We start from the raw sequence: 18,314 nt of genomic DNA on the forward strand, positions 1-18,314 counted from the left end.
CTTCCTGCCCGGTACAGCACAGGTTTGGTCCGGGTGGATCACCGATCCCAGAGCAGACCTGACCCGGTTGGCGATGACCTTTGACAGGATTTTGTAGTCTGCATTTAACAGTGAGATCGGTCTCCAATTTCTAATTTCCTCCCTCTCCCCCTTCCGCTTGTAGACGAGGGTGATGATGCCTTTCCTCATGGATTCACTCATGGTACCTGCCCGGAGCATACTGACATACACCTCCAGCAGGTCCTGGCCGATCAAGTCCCAAAGAGCGGAATAAACCTCGACCGGTAAGCCGTTGCTTCCGGGAGTTTTATTCTTTTCGAAGGACTCGAGGGCCTTGGTCAGTTCATCCAGAGATAGCGGCTGGTCCAGCCTCTCTCGTGTTCCGTCATCTAGGACCTCCGTGATAGAGGACAGTTGCCTGAGGCAGGAATCAAACCCAGGTCCTTGGCACTGTGCTGCAGCAGTGCTAACCACTGAGCCACTGTGCTGTCTTGGTGGATGTTGGAGTTTTAAAATTAATGTCAATACATTCTTGCATGGGAATGCGTTCATAAGCATGACCATTTGTAAATTGGACATTCATAAATTGGGGACTTCCAGTATTGTCAAAATCATTCTGTAGCCTTTATGGGAAATGAAGCAAAAACATTGGTCAAAATGAGGCAATTGTGAACGAACAAAGTCACTTTTTAGTACAAAATATATGATTAAATGCAATGCAGATTTCACAGTAAAGTCCATCAGTTTCCTTTTAATTTTTGTTCCATGAGAAACAGTACATGTGCAATTTTGATGCTGTTGGGCAAGACTCATTAACTCATTTTTAGTCTAGCTGTTCTCAAGCCTCTGAGCTGCAATAATTTAATGCAAGTCCTGCTTTATGATTGTCTCAATCTGATTCTACACATTCAACATAATGAATCCAGAGTATGCAGCTTACAGCTCAACACTGCCAGAGCAGCAGTTAAAGCATTCATAGTGAAAGGAAGCACAAATGTGGGTTAAATGACCTTCAAGGAATATCTATAACTTGCATTAAATGTGTGACATGATCTCAAGTGGCTCCAAGCAGCACTGATGCTGAGCTACCGAACAGTTTAAACAGCTTGATATGTTAAACTTCTCTAAGCCCATTGTGTCTTCTTCAACTTTGCCTGTGCCATCTTTCTTCATGCCTCTCCAAGTGCAACCGCCCTACCCACACCCCAATCCCAGCAACTTGCTGACAGATTCCTTCTCCAGAGTGGAGGTGTGTGTTGGCACTCAACATGGAAGGAGTACTCAAAGCAGTGCCCAGTTCAGTGTGATGAGGTGCTTGGTTGAGCCTAAGCAGTTTTCTCAGGTACCTTGTCGTCTTGAGAATGTCAGGGTAGGGGATGGCATATGGTTGTAAGGAGAACACATTTCACAATTACAGAAATCAGATTAATCGCAAATCAGCAGTCGATTATTCATTGCTTGCCAGATCTTCTTTCTCCTAGGTCACAGAAATGATATCCAAATTCTCTTCAGAGGCTGTTTCCTAGTCTCAGTATCTCTTTTATTTGGATTGAAATTAAAAATCTTGGCAATATTTTCCACGGCAATGGAAATAAAAACTGGCACAGCACATCAACCTGTTGGTTCTTCCCAAGCTGTCTCTGGATTGCTTTGAGAATTTTGTGTTGTCTTTTCTCATGAGAGTTTCCAACTGCCAAATGCCTTTCATTCAGAATGCTTTCAACTCTCCTGATTAAAAAAAATGCTTCTTATTTCTTCAAATATAGTTACTTGGTCATCCTGGACTTTGGATATCTGACATCACAAATTCAAAATGAAACTGTCAGTTAAATACAAACTAAATCATGAAGTCTGTGTTAATTTGAGAATCAAATATGGGGACTTGCTTTCAAACATGTTACCAGGGAAACTATAAGAGCAAACTTCACAGCATTGTAATAGATAGGTTTAGTGCCAGACTCTGAATTTAGTTGGCTGTTAAAAGTCCTTGTCCACAATGGTTACATTTTAAAAAGGCAGCCAACCATTCAATTCAAAATTTATGCAGAAATACATAATTTTGTCACTGGAATATTGATATTAAAAAGGTGTAGATTGCAGGCAAAATGCCCAAGATAACTGCCATCTTGTGTAAACATGAAGTTATAGCTGTAATGAACTTTATGTCAACATCATACTTGTTCGACATTGGAGTCACTGTTACGGTAAGATGGCAAAGTGAAAGATGAAAATGGACTTAGCCTGATTTCCTTTTATCCAATTTTGATATCAAGAATGAGAAATCACTGTTGAAAAATAAACATCTCTTTGTCCAAGGGAAACTACACAAATTAGATCCCACATCAAACTTCACAAGGTTGTTACTGTTTAAAGTGGCACAATAAAGTGGGAAATAAATATGACCTGCTCGGAATATTCCTTAAGGATGGTTTGCTTCGGTTGTGTTTTAATGCCCTGAGAAGTTCACTGCTGCTGGCTTAAACATCTTGTGCCAATCATGTTCTCTCCCCATTCTGTAACAGAGCAACTTTAAGAAAGAGCAGTAGCTCCCTTAACAGCATGTTAGCTTGACTTGAGAGCATTTCCAGAATTCCATTTTGTGATTGTGCATCCTACTGTGTGTTGGTTCAGTGCAGTATACTGGAAACCCAAACATGGCCCTGAGATTATCGGGCTGAGCATCACTCTCACCAGTCTATGTTAATGGCCCATGAATGGATGGCCATTTCAGTTTGCACTTTTGCAGTACAGATTGACACAGTCACCCAGAACATATTCCTTAAAATGTTATAGAGGTATAATGTCTTAGCATACTGGTTTACAAGCTGTGATTCTGTTCTTATTGAGGTAACATAAAACAGTTTGGAGTGCATCATTGCAGAGAATTACTGGGGAGGTTTCACTATTAGACAGAAAATGAGACACAAGGTATTAAGCTGATAATTAGAAAGATAGATATCCTAATGGTTTAGGAGCAAAGATACCAGCCTATGATGTTCTGCTTGAATTATGCCAACCACCAGTCCCCCTCTTCAGTGTAAAAAAAACAGCAGGAAGTAGAACCTTATTCAGGAAACCATTCTACTCATTATTCGGTCACCCCAGCAATTTCTACCACAACATGTTTCAGGTAAGTATTGCATCTGTTAAAATAGGCTCAATCTTGAAATCCAGAATTCTGTGGATGGAGGAAGAAGGATTTAAAATGCTTAATTGCAAATTTAAGTGAACTGGCTATGATTTAAAAGCTCTTAAAAACAAATTTACCTCCTCATCAGTTGTCTCTGCAGCCACAGGCCAAGACACATGCTATGTTTACATTTTGAGACTTATCACTTTTTGTCCACTACCCTATCCCGGTAGACTGATATACATGTGATCACAAGGCTGAAATATTGGCAGAACTCTGGACCACCATCCTTGTATTGGCTCCTTCCACCACCCCACATATCCACATCTAGCCGGCTGGGATCGCACTCAAAAAAAAATCCAGTCACAGTCTATGTTAATGACCCATGAATATATAGCCACTTTAATTTGCAATTTGCAGTACTATTTGGCACAGTCACCAAAAGACATTCCTTGATATGTTACAGATTCCTTAAAATGGCTTCAGAATACTGGTTTACATGCTGTGGTTTTGCTCTTATTTAAGTAACAAGGTGATGGCCTAGTGGTATTATTGCTAGACTGCTAATCCAGAAGTTCAGCTGATGTTCCAGTAATCTGGATTCAAATCCCACCACCGCCGATGGTGGAATTTGAATTCAATAAAAATCTGGAAATAAGAGCCTAATGTTGACCATGAGTCCATTCCCAATTGTTGGAAAAACTCATGTGGTTCACTAATACCCTCCAGGGAAGGAAATCTGGCATGTTCACCTGTGACTCCAGATCCACAGACTCTTAACTGCCCTCTGAAATAGCTGAGCAAGCCGTTCAGCTGTACCAGTCGTTACAAAATCTCAAAGAAATGAAACTAGATGGATCACCTGGCATCAACCTATGCACTGGAGAAGACAACAGCAGAAATACTCCTGTTGACCCTGAAAAGTCCTCCTCACCAAAATCTGGGAGCTAGTGCCAAAATTGGGAGAGCTGTCACTAGTCAAGCAGCAGCCTGACAGAGTCATACTCATGGAATCATACCTGTCCCAGATACTACCATCACCATCCCATATATGTCCCACAGGCAGGACAGACCCAGCACAGGTGGCAGCACCATAGTATGCAATCAGGAAGGAGTTGACCTGGTCGTCCTCAACATTGACTCAGAACTCCATTGAGTCTCGTGGCTTCAGGAAACCACCAGCTGATTACCTTGTGCTATCGTCCTCAGCTGATGAATTGATTCTCCTCCATGTTGAAGAACACTTGGAAGAAGCACTGAGGATGGCAAAGGCACAAACCGTGCTCTGTCTGGGGGATTTCAATGTCCACCATAAAGAGTGACTTGGCAGCAGCATTACTGATCAAGCTGATCCTAAAGGACATAGCTGCTAGACTGGGTCTGTGAGAGGTGGTGAGGGAACCAACAAGAGGGAAAACCATACTTGACCCCATCTTTACCAATCTGCCAGCTGCAGATGCATCTGTTCATGACAGAATCAGTAAGAGTGACCACCGCACAGTCCTTGTGGAGACAACGTCCCATCTTCACAGTGAGAAAACCCTCCATCATGTTGTATGGGACTACCATTGTGCTAAATGGAACAGACTTCAAACAGATCTAGCAACTCTAGATTGGCCATCCATGAGGCCATGAGGCACTGTGGCAGAATTGTACTCCAGCACAATTTGTAATTTCATGGCCCGGTATATCAACAATTACCATTAAGCTGGGGGATCAACACTGGTTCAACGGAGAGAGCAGGAGGGCATGCCAGGAGCAGCAGCAGGCATACTTGAAGATGAGGTGTCAACCTGATGAAGCTACCAATCAAGGCTACTTGAATCTCAAACAGCAAAGGTAGCATGTGATAGACAGGGCTAGGTGATCACATAACCAAAAGTTTAGACCTAAGCTCTGCAGTCCTGCCACATCCAGTCATGAATGGTGATGGACGACAGAGAAGGAGGGTCCACAGATATCCCCATCCTAAATGCAAAAGATTAGGCTGAAGCTTTCAAAGCAATCTTCAGTCAGAAATGCTGAGTGGGTGATCCATCTCGGCCTCCTCCAGTGGTCCCCAGCACTACAGACACCAAACGTTAGCCAATTTGATTCACTCCACATAATAGCAAGAAATTGTTGGAGACACTGGATGCTGCAAAGGCTATGGGCCCTGACAACATTCTGGCAATAGTACTGAAGACTGGTGCTCCAGAACTTGCTGCTCTCCAGCCAATCTCTCCCAGTGTAGTTACAATACTGGCATCTACCCTGCAATGTGGAAAATTGCCCAGATATTGCTTTCTTTTAGATTTGATTTGCTCGAAACAATTTTTTTTTAAATGCAGCAGACTTCCTTATGAAAACTTATTGTATTACAGTTCACTATAATTGAATGTGTTATCTATAAATAAAAGCTGTAACATTATATAGAAGAATTATATATATATGTGTGTAATATATATATAATTACAATCCCTTTCATATCATTGGATTATGTCTGTGAATTAATGTCAGAGATGCTGAGAAAAATAGATGGGGAGAGTTGTGTTGAATTGACTGGAGGAAGTCCTGCCGTGAGGCCGAGTGAGATTTTTCAACATATCTTAAGAAACACACCTCATTAACTATCTACTCTGCCCCATGACATCCTTCACATCAGATTCTAAGCACATCTTACAATGCACTGTTCCCATAATAACTTGCCAATCAGCAGATATCTGGCAAAAAACCCAACATCACTTGCAACCATGCCATCTTTGACAAGCCATGTGCAGCTGGATAAGTGTTGGCAATCTGGTATTGCCCCTCACCCTGTGGATGAAGCTATGCTGCCCACAACACATAGATGGCATGGCTGACACCCACTCGCACATACAACCCCATTCTTTCACCCTAGTTTAACCACCAGGCCACCCACTTTATTTGCCCCTGGATACATTCTTCTGATGACCCTCTCTGAATCCTCAGTACTCTATCCCCAGTGCCCAGCAGCAACTCACATCGAATCACTGCTCAGTAAGGGAGCATCACACACAGGCAAGCCTTCAGGTAAGCCCAGACATGGGCTTTTATTGACAGCCAGCAAAAAAGGAACTCAAAGGAAATGAATGTTGGCTGTAGTTCACAGCCACAGTGCAAACCAAATTGATCCTGGGGCAGCATGGTGGCATACTACCTCACAGGATCAGGGACCCAGGTTCGATTTCAGCCTTGGGTAACTGTGTGCAGTTTGCACATTCTCCCCATGTCTGCGTGGGTTTCCACCTGGTGCTCTGGTTTCCTTCCACTATCGAAAGATTAGTCATGATAAATGCAAGGTTACAGAGAATAGTTGGGGAAGTGGGGGATGGGTCTGCATGGGATGCTCTTTGGAAGGCCATTGGGGTCTGGATGGGCCAAGCGGTCTTCATCAGACTGTAAGGATTCTATGATCATATGACCCTGACAATCCCCCATGATGGGTCTTCTGCACCCAGCTAGCACCTGCTGGAAAGGAGTGTCAATCAGGTCCTGTTCGGTTTATTGGGGTCAACGTAGCTGAGCTCTGTTATACATAAAGAAAGGTTCCCAGCTCAATACCCTCATGCTTCTCTTCATACTCTTCTCCTGTCTCCCCCCACCCCTCCCCCACCCCCCAGCTTTTCTGCATCTATCACATTATCTCATTGTTTGCTGCAGTTGTGCAGAACACAGCAGGCCAGGATGGTGCAACCTACTTGGTCCAGACAATACTGGAGGATCCCAACAAGCCTTCCAGCTCAGCAATGCCCTCATGACCTGTCCTACCTGCCAATCTCCCTTCCCACCTATCTGCTCCACCCTTCCCTCTGACCTATCACCTCCATCCCCACCCCCATTCACCTACTGTACTCTTTGCTACCATCTCCCCAGCAACCCCCCCACCCCCCATTTATCTCTCCATCCTGGAGGCTTCCTGCCTGTATTCCTGTTGAAGGGCTTTTCCTGCTCCTCCGATGCTGCCTGACCTGCTGTGCTTTTCCAGCACCACTCTGATCTAAACTCTGATAATGACATGGTGCAGTCTACCTTTGAGCAACATTTGAAATGTAAATTTACTCTGCATATGGGTAAAAAGTGTTTGCAAATGAAATGTAGATGGAGTTTGCAAACCCATGCTTCATGTATTTGCCCCTTCAATGTCCTAATGTCCAGCAGTCATGGATGCTATACTTTCATCCATCAAAGTGACTCTGGGTCCACACAAACTGAGCATTATACAGCCATTTTTCAGTTACATTGCACATCTAGAGAACTGCAAGTGTTGGCAGAGAATACAGCTCACCATCAATACCAGGCCTATGGATATTCCTACAAAGCATTACCCTCCACTCTCCAAGCCTAGACTCCTGCACTCTTTTTGGCAGTGATCTTCTCGCTTGACCTGCACCTTCCTCAATGAGGAATGGAACAACTTCCAGGACAGTATATGTCCCAGATCTCTGACTAACATTGATAGGCAGTCCCTAGACATGACTGACCAGACTCCAAATTGTTGTCTTTACACCTTCTCAACTGATGTTGCATTATTTCCCTGGCTGTTTGACCCTGCAGGACTGACTGTTTCCCAGTCCTCAACTGCAATCAGGCATATCTCCTGAGGTGAGTGTTTGAAGGTGACAACAGACTGTGGTCCAACACTTGAACGTAATACGGAATGTGTCCATGACTGATGGCACCAGCACACCCCTGACCAACAGCAGTACATCATTGACTGGACTGAGGACTAGGAGAAAGTGAGGACTGCAGATGCTGGAGATCAGAATCGGGAGTGTGGTGCTGGAAAAGCCCAGCCAGTCAGGCAGTGTTCGAGTAGCAGGAGAATTGACATCAGGAAGGGCTTATGCCTGAAACATTGATTCTCCTGCCCTCAGTTGCTGCCTGACCGGCTGTTCTTTTCCAGCACCATGCTGTGGACTGAGGACTAGCCCTATCTAGATTTTGACACAGCAGTCACAGTGTGCTTGTTATTCAGACAGCTGGTACCTGCTGTAGGTGTTAGATTGCCATCTCAATGTACCATACATCAAAATGTCACTCCCCTTGGCAAAACTGTACTGGCAAGCAGCCTGTCAGTGATTGTGTACAAAAAAAAACGTCAATGCAACAGTCCTGATTGCTTTTGGCTTGGGCTAAAGCACAATTTTCTAATGACAGATGTTAAGCTAACCGGCCTTTGGTTACCTGCTGTCAGTCTCCTTCCTTTCTTAAACAGAGGCATCACATTAGCAGTTTTCCAATTTGTTGGAACCGTCCTGGAATCCAGTGAGTTCTGGACTATTTTGACCTACACCTCTATTATCTCTGCGGTCACTTTCATTAAAACCCTTGGATACAGACTATCAGGTCTTGGCCACTTGTTTGCCTTTAGATCTATTAGTTGTTAAGTACTTTGTCTCTCATGATCTAGACAGTTATAAGATCTTTCCCTCCTCTACTGATGTTTATAAAGTTCTCTAATGTAAGACCAACCCAAAAGTTAGTTTGTTATCTGCTGTTTCTCTTTTCATTATCAGCTCCCCTGTTACACCATCCAAGGTCCCACATTTAGTTTAGCTATTCTCTTTTTATATACCCCTAGAAGCTCTTCTGTTTGTTTTTGCATTTTTGCCAATTTAATTTTCTTCCTCATTATTGGCATTTTCGTTTGACGCTGTTGGTTGCTAAAAGATTTCATTCCTCTGGCCCACTATTAGTTTTTGCTCATTTGTACGCTTTAGTTTTTGATTGGATACTTTCCTTGATGACCTTTGTTAACACCAATGATTCATCCTTCTCATTGAGTCTTTCTTTTTGACTGGAATACAATTTTGCTGAAATGCCTGCTTATATGTCTGTCACTGCTTATCCACTGTCTCTGCCCTTAGACTATTTCCTTGTCCACTTTAGACAACTCTCTTCATAACTCTATCATAATCTTTAAGTCGAGGCCACTTGTTAGAGACCAGAGTTGCTGTCCCTCAAACTGAATTAGAAATTCCACTATGCTGTGATCGCTACCACCTACTGGAGCCTTAACTACAAGATTGCCTATTAATTCTATCTAAGTTAACATCACTGGACTTAAAATAACCTGTTCCTGGCTAGGTTATGTAATCTATGTCTCAAACAATAAATCTCTGATGTACTGCAGATATTTGTTTTCCATATTATACTTGCTCAGTTGATTTGTCCAGTCAAAATGCAGATTAAAATCACTCATGACAATTGTAGTGTCCTTTGTAAATGTTTCAGTTATTTCCTAATTCTGACTTTGTCCTAAGGTGAGGCAACATTTCAGGTTCTATAGATGACTGCTGTCCCTGACTTCTTTCCCTAGCTATTCCTTATTTCTGCCCAAACTGAATCCACATCATGACCACTACATCACTACTCACTACTGCATTTTAGTATTGAAGATACCCCATCTCCTTTCTCTTTTTGCCTATTCTTTGGGAATGTTGAATATCCTTGAACATTGATTCCCATTCCTGGTCACCTTGTAATCATACCTCCACAATAGCTATCAAAACATATTCATTTATTTCAATTTTTGCTGTCAACTCATCTTTTTGTTTCAAATGCTGCATGCATTCAGATAAAAAGTGTTAAGCTTTGGCTTTTTTCCATTGTTACTCGCTGTGGTTCTCATTTCTGCATTCTTCGATATAGATTTAAAACTCTTCCTGTCACGCTTTGATTCTTATTCACCCCTTCAGTAGTTGCATCTAGCCTCTTATTTCTTTTTCCCTTCAATCGAACACTCTATCTCCACTAAATTAGTTTAAAGCTATATCTATAACCCTAGTTCTATGATTCACCAGGATATGTGTCCTAGCTTGGTTCAAATTAAGCTTTTCCCAATGGGACAGCTCACGCTTTCCCACCACTGGTTCTTGTATCCCATGGACTGAAACCCATTTCTCCCACACCAATCTTTGAGCCACAGTTATCTATTTACCTTGTACCAATTTGCATTTTTTCAGGTTGGTAAATCCTGAGATTATTACCTTTTTGGTTCTGTTTCATAATTTAAATCTGACCTGCTTGTAATCCCTTGGCAGAGCCTCTTTCTTTGTCCCATGTACGTCATAGATACTAACACTGACCTTGATATCGGGATCCTTCCTATTCCACACCAAGTTCCTTTCCAGTTCAGAACCTTAGCACCAAGTAGGAAATGCAGCCTTCAGGATTCTGTCTTTTGTTCCCTTAACTATCCTATTCTAATTAAAACTGCATTTCTTTTTCTCCCTCAACTTGAATGGCACTCTGGGCTTTAGTCAGCTTGCTCATTCTTCTTACAGTCTATGCTCTTGTCCACACTGGGAGCAAGAACCTCCTATCTATTAGATAAGACCACTGGCTGAGGCTCCTCCAAAGCTAAACTTGGATTCCTGTATCTGCTACATTTGTAGTCACACCCTTCTGTCACTGACCACAGAACAAATCTGATGTAATTTAATCCAAGGGATGTGACTCATGAAACACAGTATCTAGGTACTTCTCCTTCTCCCTGATATATAACTGTATCCATAGTTCATTAATGAGCTAAAATTCCTCAAGCAGCCAATACTTGCTGCAGATATAGTCACCATGGATCAAAATGGATCCAACAGCTCCCACGTACTACAGCTGCAATACATCATCTGCCCAGCCAATTCTATTCTATTCAATTAATTAATTTTGATGTTAAATTATTTTAAAGGTGAATTTCCTAACTGTATCCTTCAGCTGTAATGATATCCCCTGATTTTAATCACTTGGCTATTCAAGAGATACAGGAGGAATTCCCAATCATTTCCCTTGCTTCCTTGATATCATGCTTTGGTTCTTATAGGAAGGGGCAAATTGAAGAGGGTCTTTGCTGTTAATTTTTGTCTCCTACTGCCTCTGTTATTCTCACACAGGTTCGTTCTTCTCTTCGAGCAGCTACTGACTCAATCTCTAATGTTGTTTGAGAAGCTGCTGCTTTTACTCTCTTTCCTGCTCTTTATGAAATGTTGTCCCACTTTCACACACTCGTCTTTAAGCTGTAGTCTCCACTTCCTTTTGTGCTGTTTCAGAAGCACAGGCTTCTCCTCCCTCTTGCTCAGTCTCAGTGCGGTGCAGGTCAACAGCCAGCAGTGATCTGAAGGCATTGGGTACCCGCTCTGAATTCCATGTTAAAATTTCTCTTATTTGGAAGTTTGTTTGGAAGTTGAGCTGAGTTGTGGTATTGTTAAGACATTTCAGAAGCAATCGTCTCCTTCATTGACAACTCACCAATGCCTGGTGAGAAACTTAGCTTGCCCCTTGGCAAAATGATAAAAGATGCAATGAGAGGCTCCTGCAATGAATATCTGTAATTGGACCTCTCATCCAATTTTTGCTACAAATGTTGCTGTACCCAAGTTGCTCAGACCCCTTATAAGATTTTGCCCTCCATTTTAAAATAATGTCACAGGAAAACAATGCAACAATGATGTATAGCTTTCAGAAGCTGCTCGTTTAAACTTTTTCCATAATTAGTATGACACAGTTTAACAAAGAAAAATGCTATAAGTAACAGATCTGAAATGTAATGACATGAAAAGAACACATTAGGCAAATCTGTCAATTATTACACAGGGATGCTGTTTAGTGGTATTATCACTGACTAATGTAATGGTCCAGACTAAATGCTCTGGGAATTGCTGGAATTTAAATTCAATTTATAAATCTGGGATGTAAAGCTTACTCTCAATGGTGACCATGACAACAATTAATGATAGTTGTAAAAACCCATCTGGTTCTCTCATGCTCTTCAAAGAAGGAAATCTACCAAGTTTACCCAGCCTAGCCTACATGTGACTCCAGAACAAAGCAAAGCAATTGAATTCTAACTGTTGTCCAAAATACTTAGACATGCCACTGAACTCAAAGGCAACTAGGGATTTTCAGCAAATATTTGTATTACAAGTGATGTCAACATCTCAGAAAAGAATGTTGAAAGAAGTGGCATGGTGGCACAGTGGATAGTACTGCTGCCTCACAGCACCAGAGTCCTAGGTTCAATTCTCAGCCTCGGGCGACTGTCTGTGTGGAGTTTGCACATTCTCCCTGTGTCTGCGTGGGTTTGCTCCGGTTTCCTCCCACAGTCCAAAGATGTGCAGGCCAGGTGAATTGACCATGGCAAATTGCCCATAGTGCTAGGTGCATTAGTCAGATTGAAATGGGCCTGGGTGTGTTACTCTTTGTAGGGTCGGTGTGGACTTGTTGGGCCGAAGGACCTGTTTCCGCACTGTAGGGAATCTAATCTAAATGACAGGCAACATAAACAAACTGGCGTTTTCCACATTGCGGACAAGTGTGCTACAAATTATGCAAATAACTAAAAGGCAGATTGAAACTATGATTTCAACACCAACAATTTGTATTTATATAGAGCTTTGAATGTAGTAAAATATCCCAAGGCACTTTCACAAGAACCTTATCAAACAAAGAGAATCTGCAGAATATGAGTGTTCATTAGTTTACATAAAACTATCTAACTCCATTAGTTGACAGCTTATGAAATGTACCCATGAATTTGTAAAAGACATGACACTAACAAAAGAAAAAAAACCAAAGCATCAAAAGCTCACAATAAAAAATTGTGAATTACCTATAAAAATTACCTATACAAATCATACCTCAAAGAATTATTTAAACTGCATCAGAAATGAAGCAAAACTGAGCCTTGTTTTGGGAAACAGCACACCACAGAATATGTAATTTAAGAATAATTTGTGAACAAAAATGAAGGGCTGATGCCCGAAATGTCAATTCTCCTGCTCCTTGGATGCTGCCTGACCTGCTGCGCTTTTCCAGCAACACATTTTCAGCTCTGATCTCCAGCATCTGCAGTCCTCACTTTCTCCTTGAAAACTCTAATAGTTTGAGAAGTTTGCCTGATCAAAGCAATATAGAGCAATAGATATCATGCAACCAGTTGAAATTAAATAAGCAGAGAGGAAACTTATTGAAGTTTGTATTGGGACCAACAAGCAGAAGTAGGAATCAGCCATGTATTATCAAAATAGAGAACAACCAATAAATAAGCAAGCCAACGTTGTTTGTCTTGTGTGCTCTGAATTTTTTTTGGAGATAGTTTGGATCATTTGGAAGTTTGGTTCAAGATCAATGGAATTTTAATAAACAATTTAAAGTACACCTACAATAATGTTAATTGTAGGCAAAAAAAGGACAATACAATAGATTCTTGAGAAAGCAAATGAGGTAAATTTTAAGTATATATTGGAAGCAGATGGTAAGAGGATAAGGTCAATGGTAATCACAAAGAAACATGAATAGGCTAAAGGAGGAGTGAGAATAGGAAACTATATCACTTCGGTAATATTATACATAGGAGTATTGTCAGATGGCCAACGTATTATCAAAGGTAAATAGAGGATGCCAATGACATATGAAGCATTTAACAACTCCAAGAAAATATCAATGAAACTGTGAATTAAGCTGGTGATGGAATGTAAAGTACTAAGGAGTTATTTATATTTAGCAGCATGGTATAGATGTGCAAATTGTAGCTAACTGATCAAACAGAAATGGAGGCATTCTGTTGTAACACTGCAGAACAGTACTGCAAAGTAGTTGGCCAAGAAAAATGTCTAATGACAAGGTCATTGAAGCAGAACAATAAGGAGGCATGGTGAGTAAAATGACATCCTGCGGACAAAACACACAAGAGGTGCAAGGAAAATGTTTGGAGTTGTTACTGTCCAGAAACATGAATTGGAAAAAATCAAAAGGCAGAAACACAATAACGAGAGTAGTCCATTCAACCTCTTATACATGCTGAAATATTCAATTAGATCACAGCTGATCTGTACTCCAACTCAAATTATTCGCCTTTGCTCTACATTCCATGATAGCCCTGCTTAACAAAAATCCATTATCTTACTGCAGGGCTGCAGAAACCATTCCAGGGGTATAACTGACTTTTCAACTGATATCAGCGTACACAGTAGAGACTGAAGATCATACTAGTCTGCAAGGGTGAATACTACAACATGCGATGCATTTACACAATTAACATCAGGAAACGTATAAGACTAGCCCTTCAAGAATAGGGATTATGCTTACCAGTCTGCACAGCTACTGAGAAGCTCATTTAACAATACTGAATATTAGGAATTTGGGCCCTTTGGTACAATCCCAGCTGATGATATTACTAAACAAGTTAGTGGAACCTGGCTCAATAGACCACAGGTTTGATTTTTCTTTTGGTTCACCTTGAAGCCTAGTCACTGAAAATATTTATAAGAGGCTGCCAATGTACTTTCAGAAAAAAAAACATAAAAGTTCTCATTACAGATATCAGAGAGAAAGATTTATCCCTTTAATCCCAGGATAATCCTACACTCAAATATCAGTGAAGAGTAACTTTTAACACCACACGAAAGCTTCTTGGTTCCCTGGCATGGTTATAATCAATTTCCTTTTAACAGACTTCTGTACAATCGCTCAATGCAATTTTCTTTTGCTTATGTCTCTTTATAAGCTGCCACTTCAGTTCACTTATTACTTAATATGGATTCCCTAAACTCAAGTCCTCAACAGCCTTGTAGGATGTCTTCCTCTTTGACACCTCCACAGCCTGTTGCTCTTAGAGATTTTTTATGACTCCGAGGCATCTCAGAACTTCTCTCCAGCCTCACCGCTTGGAGACTGCTATTAACAACATCTTAACTGCTATGATTCTTTTCCCTCTATGAACTTGCTTATGTCGTTCTTTAACTTCATCTCTTTTTCTCACTCTCTCTCTCGTGAAATTCAAATTAGTAAACACATAGACAACCTTTTCCCCAGCTGCCTTGTTGGCCATTTAACTGAAATCACCTGATACTTTTGGAAATGTGCTTTGGAATCATGCTTCTGGATAGGAGTTAAAACTAAAATCCCTTTTCTCCACTTTATAAAGCAAGTTCTCAAAAAACCCCTCAATATATAATGTACTGTCATCAGAGCATACTACCCATGTTTTTCTGTTAAAAATCACACAACACCAGGTTATAGTCCAACAGGTTTAATTAGAAGTACACTAGCTTTAGGAATGCTGCTCCTTCATCAGATGGTAGTGGAGGGCTCAAACCTAACACACAGAATTTATAGCAAAAATTTACAGTGTGATGTAACTGAAATTATACATTGAAAAATTGATTGTCTGTTAGGCCTTTCATCTGTTAGAAAACAGTGATAGTTTCATTTCTTTCATGTGTAAATCACAAAACCTTTTTTAAAAAAAATTGCATTCTCGGGTTAGCTGTTAACAATGGTGATAGCTAGACAATATGTTGAAGGTGTTGGCCCCCTGTGTTCTCTCTCTATGCCATGATGTTAAGATTGATTCTAATCTAAAAAGTGAAATAATGGAGTTTTACATAAATTCATGCAGTTTTTGAGCTGAGTTCTACATGAATGCATGCAGTTTTTGAGCAAAGTACAATGTAACCCGCAAGTACTAATTCACCCCACAAAATATATGTGTGCATGTGGGTATTTGTCTGTCCGTGTGTGTGTGTTGGTCTGGGTTGTGGGTTGTGAGTGTGAGAAAGTGTATGTGTGTGTGTGTAGTGAGTGCAGAGTGTCTTAAGTCTGTGAGGGGGTGCATGTGTGAGTGTGGGAGTGTGTGTGTCTGTAAGAGTGTGTGTGGGTGTCCATGTGTGCGTCTGTGTGTATGTGTGTCCGTGTGTATGTGTGTATAGGAGTGCTTGTGTGCGTGTGAGTGTGTGTGTGTGTAGGAGTATCTGTGTGTGTGTATAGTGCAATGGTGGTCACCTGTAATGTGACACGAACCCAAGGTCCCTGTTGAGGCCCTCCCTATTGGTACCGAACTTAGCTATCAGCCTCTGCTCAGCCACTTTTCTCTGCTGCCTGTCCCAAAGTCCACCTTGGAGGATGATCACCCGAAGGTCCAAGGCTGAATGTCCTGGACCACTGAAGTGTTCCCCAAGTAGGAGGGCACCCTCCTGTCTGTTGATTGTTGTGCGGTGCCCATTCATCCGTTGTCGTAGCCTTTGCTCGGTTTCCCCAATGTACCATGCCTCCGGGCATCCTTGCCTGCAACGTATAAGTAGACAACGTTGGCTGAGTCACATGAGTACCTGCCATGTACAAGGTGGGAGGTATCCCCACGCATAATGGTGGTATCTATGTCCACACTGTGACACATCTTGCAGCGCCTACCGTGACAGGGTTGTATGGAGTTGTCCTGAGCAAAGGCTATGACAATAGATGAATGGGCACCGCACAATAATCAACAGACAGGAGGGTTCCCTCCCAATTGGGGAACATTTCAGTGGTCCAAGACATTCAGCCTCGGATATACACACACACACACACACACATACACTTTCTCACACTCACAACCCCCAACCCAGACACACACACACAGACAGACAAAGACCCACATGCACACATATATTTTGTGGGGTGAATTTGTACTTGCAGGGTTACATTGTACTTTGCAAAGACAGAGAACACAGGGGCCAACACCTTCAACATATTGTCTAGCTATCACCATTGTTAACAGCTAACCCGAGAATGCAACTTTTTTTAAAAAAAGGTTTTGTGATTTACACATGAAAGAAGTGAAACTATCACTGTATTCTAACAGATGAAAGGCTTAACAGACAATCAATTTTTTCAATGTATAATTTCAGTTACATCATACTGTAAATTTTTGCTCTAGATTCTGTGTGTTAGGATTGAGCCCACCACTACCACCTGATGAAGGAGCGTCGCTCCGAAAGCTAGTGTGCTTCCAATTAAACCTGTTGGACTATAACCTGGTGTTGCGTGATTTTTAACTTTGCATACCCCAGTCCAACACCGGCATCTCCAAATCATGTTTTTCTGACAATGGACAGTGCATATCCACATATTGCTGCCAGCTGACAAGTGTCCACATCAGCTGTATAGACTGGCAAAATGATCCTTGTTTTATCACGTTTCAATTTTTTGCAGCAAAATAAAATAATTTTGCAATAATAAGAATATAATTAAAATATGTCTTTTGCTTGTTATAATCATAGTAAAAATGGACTACAACATTTAACTTCCAACATCTGATTTTCATAGCTGAGACCTTTCATAGACTAAAAATGGCTTTATAAAGAAGAATACTAAACTAAAATGGCTGCTGTGATTCCCTGATCTAGTTTATCCAAGCTCATGAAACTATTAATAAACAAGGGTCAGTCTGAGCCAAAATTAACATTGTCATAAAAGACAGTGTGACTCAGATCTGTTTTTTCCAGTTGACTCATACCTTTCAGGAAGTTATAAATTGGGATGAAATCTGCCTGCGGATTATCCAGATTGAAAATAAGTGATGGAATTAGACTCAGGAATAAAGATTGTACTACATTTCAACAATTGATTTTGAGCAGCAGGGCAGAGAGAAGGAAAATCAATTCTTAAGCAAGAACTGGAAGGGTCCCTCTTTCTCTATGTCTCACTGTGTCTATTAACCTCAAAGGCAGGGCTAGGGGAAAAAGTTATGTGGATCATCAATCATTCACTGAAATCTCAAGGATATCTACAAGGTGAGAAAATGAGACAACAACTAAAACAGTCAGGAGTCAGGTTTTTCTCACAACTCAGGGACTCAATAACTTTAAACTCCAAATGTCTTTGTCTTTGTGCCTGTCCTAGACACCCTCCCTCCTTCTTATGAGGATGTGTTTGTAGTTAGTGTCTTTGATGTTGCTTTTTTTAATCTTCATTAGGTAGTAGCTAATAAAATTCCTTTCATTCAAGAAAGCATTATAATTTGGCTCCTTCAATTTTGAATTAATTAGTTACCTGTTCACTGAAGTGTAATAGTTGTGTGCTAAGAATGAAATGAAACTATTTGTCGTGACAAAACAACCAAGAGTAAAATAAAAAGAGGAAAGTGGAATCCCTCTCCTTATCCAGCCACAACATTATCTTGATAGTTTCAACACCAACATGGCCTGGATCCTTTCATTTACCACCTCTAAATCAACACCTCTCAAAGACTTCCTCATTCCATTAATCATTCCATAGTGGTGACCAGTTACTCCCCACCTCTCCAAACGTTTTACCTTTCTATCTCCCTCTGTTCCTTTAAGACTCTCATCAAGAGAAAACGTTTGATTGCCTATCCTAAAATGACATCACACAGTTCAGTGTTAAATTTTGCTTTGATAAATCTCAA

Source organism: Chiloscyllium punctatum, chromosome 38 (genome assembly GCF_047496795.1).
Source record: "Chiloscyllium punctatum isolate Juve2018m chromosome 38, sChiPun1.3, whole genome shotgun sequence".
Taxonomy (NCBI): Eukaryota; Metazoa; Chordata; class Chondrichthyes; order Orectolobiformes; family Hemiscylliidae; genus Chiloscyllium; species Chiloscyllium punctatum.